This window comes from Oxyura jamaicensis, chromosome 27, assembly GCF_011077185.1.
Source record: "Oxyura jamaicensis isolate SHBP4307 breed ruddy duck chromosome 27, BPBGC_Ojam_1.0, whole genome shotgun sequence".
NCBI lineage: Eukaryota > Metazoa > Chordata > Aves > Anseriformes > Anatidae > Oxyura > Oxyura jamaicensis.
The window spans coordinates 4,497,997-4,501,605 of record NC_048919.1 but is presented as its reverse complement, the minus strand read 5'-3'; positions in this window follow the sequence as shown (position 1 = coordinate 4,501,605).

Sequence of the window (3,609 nt, the reverse complement as noted above, 5' to 3'; positions counted from 1 at the left end):
CTTTGCCCTCAGCACAGCGATGCCAAAGGCTCTCATGCTCCACGGGAGCTCCCTAATAGCTTGGTAGCACAAACAGCACAGCTCTCGTGGCCCGAACCCACTGCAGCAGGGCAAGCAAACACCAGACGCGCCATCTGGGGCAAAACCTCTTGGTTTTGACGTGGGGAAGCCCATCGCTGCTTCTCTCTCAATTACTTGCATCTGTTATCGTCCGAGCCTGCAGGAAAAGGAAGAGGCCCCCACGGTTCCTTCCTGCACAGACACGGCCCCGACACACGCAGGGCACGCTCGGTGGCAGAGCCCGGCTCCTCCGCACAGCCGAGCTGCGCTGCGAGCAGCAGCTCCAGCCTGCGGGGCTGCCACGCCAACACCTGCCCCAAATTCACCTCAAGGCGAAAGGAGAGGAAGCTGCTAATGGACTCTAATGGAGCTGCAGCGATCCTCCTGGGAGGGAGACAAGCTGCCCTGACGAGAGAGAAAGCAGCTCGCAGCTCACTAGCACTTCCACAGTTGTTCTCGCTGTCGCTCTCGGGCATCCCCTGGGGTCACAGCTTCAAGGAAAGGAAGATTTGCTATTCCACGCGTGACCACCAAAGGAGGGAGGATGGCAAGTCCGGCAGTCGGTGCCACCAGCCCGGAGAACCGCGGGTATCTCGCCTTGTGCCCTGGCAGCAGGGCCTGACCCACGCGCCAGGCACGACGTGCTGGCCTCTGCGTTTTGCCATCAGGAATTTCAGCGCTTTTCTCATGGCGCTGACAAAAAAAAATGTGTCACTGGTAAACAAAACAAGCCAGAAAGATGCTCAGCATTTACAAGGACAAGACCGACTGCCTCTGTTTTTGTTCCCTTGCGTGTTTGTGAATTAGCACTTGCTCGCCCCTGCTTTCTTCTCTCTCCTGCCTGTAGCTGCGGATTACCCACGATGTTACAGCTCACAGCACAAGAATCAGCTCCTAGCCCTCGGCCAAGAAACAAACGGCTCAAGCTACAGTGCCCTTCTAGCACGCTGAATGCAGGTCATGGTCTATTTATTCACTTTAACAGCAGAAATGCTGCATTACTACTTCCTTCCCTGTCAATTTAAGTGCCACGGTTGTGTGCCAGCAGGACAGGCACGAGAATGAGCTCATGCCATGGGAAGTGCGTGCCCAGCTGCAGGCCCCGCACACACACCCGAGCACCACCGACTTGCTCCTGTCCCCTAGCACACACTTGCAGCTTGGCTCTCGTTTGCAAGGGGTCGTAAGAGCCTTGGGTGGAAGGCACCGGAGACATGTAAAGCGTGGCTCCCCCACCACGTTCCCCAGCTGGGCTTTCTCGCTGTTTCTGTGCTGTTTGCCGAAATGGAAATCATGCCTCAGTGGCCACTGACAGGACGCAGAGCCAGGATTTATATGGTGCAAGCCTGCGTTTAAGAGAAGACACCGACCGCTGCCAAGAATGACTTGTTCCTGGATTGCTTACGCATTATCTGACTCCCTGCAGCAAGACAGGGGGGCCCAACAGCACCAGCTCGCGAAGCACGAGGACATCCAGGCATCACTGAGCTTTTTGGACCTTTTAAAAATAAAATTAATAATAGTAAGAAAAGGTTAATAATACTAAAAAAGGTTACCATGCTGTTCCACTTAACCCAAACCACGAGATGCAGCTCGGAGAAGGATTTAGAAACGTGGGAAAGAGTTAAGGGGGAGCCAGCTGGGGCTCGGTCCCTTCAGCACCCCACCAGCACCCGGGGGCTCAGCACCGCCGCCGCAGCGGGGAACGATCGCAGCCGCCCCGTGCTCGGCGCGGGCCGGGGCCGCCCCCCGGCGGCCGCAGGAGGAAGGGAGCGGGGCCGGGGGCGGCTGGTCCCCGCCCCGGGGGGGCTGTCCCGGCTCCCACCCGGCCGGGATTTCCCCCTGGCGGCCGGTTCGTGGCTAATGAGCGCGGGGAGAACTCGCCGCAATTAAGCGCAGGTGCGGGCACTGCCTCCCGGACACCCCCCGCGTGCAGCTGGGGAGAGCACCCGTCGCCGGGCTGCGTTGCAGAAAGGGAATAAATAAAAAAAAAAAAATTAAAAAGAGCTTTTCCTCCCGTTTAAAGCTCTTTCTCCCATTTTACTCAGCTCCGTGCTGCATGGCCGGGGGTGCAGATGCAATGAGGCTCTCCCCCCATTTACCAGAGCTCTGCGTTTGTGCCGTGCCCCCCTCCAAGCAGTGCCTGTAGCCTCGGAGGCGCACCAAAAAATCAGACACAACCCTGGCAGCTGACGCCCCTTGGCCCTAACACCAAGTCCCGGCACTTTGTGCACTCCTGACCTGCTCCCTCCTGCGGGCTCCGAGGTGTCGGAGACCCCCCAGATACACCTTACCTGGCAGCCCTGCCTACAAAGGGCTTGATCCCTGAGACCCACCGCAGCCGCACTACTACGGGTTCAGCAGTGACCCACCACTGCCCATTACATTACTACAGGTATAGCAGTGACCTAGTTACATTACTACAGGTCCAGCAGTGACCCAGTTATGTTACATTACTACAGGTCCCAGAGCAATGCACTACTGATTGTTATGTTACTACTACAGGTTCGAGTGACCCACTACAGGCAGTTTCACTACTACATGATCAGCAGTGACTCACTAAGGACAGTTATATTACTACAGGCCAAGCAGTGACCCACCACAGTTATATTACTACCGCTTGAGCAGTGACTCACTACAGGTAGATTACGACAGACAACTATGGTACTACGGGTTGAGCAGTGACCCGCTACAGGCAGTTACGTTACTACAGGCCCAGCAGGGACCCAGCATGACAGGGGTCTCAGAGGACAGCTCTCCCCACGCCATCCCCCAGGAAGGTACCTCCGTGGCTGCCCCTTTCCCTTCCAGCCCCTTCTGACCGCTTCTCACTGCTGCTGTCACCTACAACCTCCCCATCACAGGGCATTCGCCGCCCAAGCCTCAAGTACGGCCCCACAAACTGCGTGTGACCACCCGAGTACAGCCCCACAGGCTGCTTGTGACCACCGAGGGCCCATCCCGGAGCTGTTTTTTTGCCGTGAATCCCTGAAGGGGAACCCAGCCGCCCCCCCGGGCACGACCCCACCACCGCCCGCTCCACCCGAGCAGTGCCCTTGGGATCGCCCGGCCCCACGCTTTAAAACCTCGGGATACTCCAAGCCGCAATGGGGAGGGGGGGAACGCGGGGCCCCTCGCACCTCCCCGAGCGCAGGCAGACGGCGCAGGGCCTCGTGACCCCCCCCCGTGCTGGGGGAGTGGTGAATCCCGGTCACGTGCTCGGGGAAGTGCAGTGCCGGCGGCAATTCCCGCCAGGGGGCGCCACGCGGCGGCAGCGGCGGCGGCGGGAAGGGGCGGAGCGCGCGCACGCGGGGGGCGCGTGATCACGTGCGTGTGCACGCGGTCGTGCACGTGTCGTTGCACGGGCGTGCACCGTGCTGCGCGCGCGCCCCGCCGCGTGCGGGTGCAGTCGCACCTGTGCGCGTGCACGGGCTGCTGCACGAGCGCGTGCCGGGGTGGGCGTGCAAGCGCGGGCACAGCTGCGTGTGCACGGGGGGCGCGTGACTGCACGCGCGTGTGGCGCCCGGAGGGAGGCGGGGGGGGGGGGGG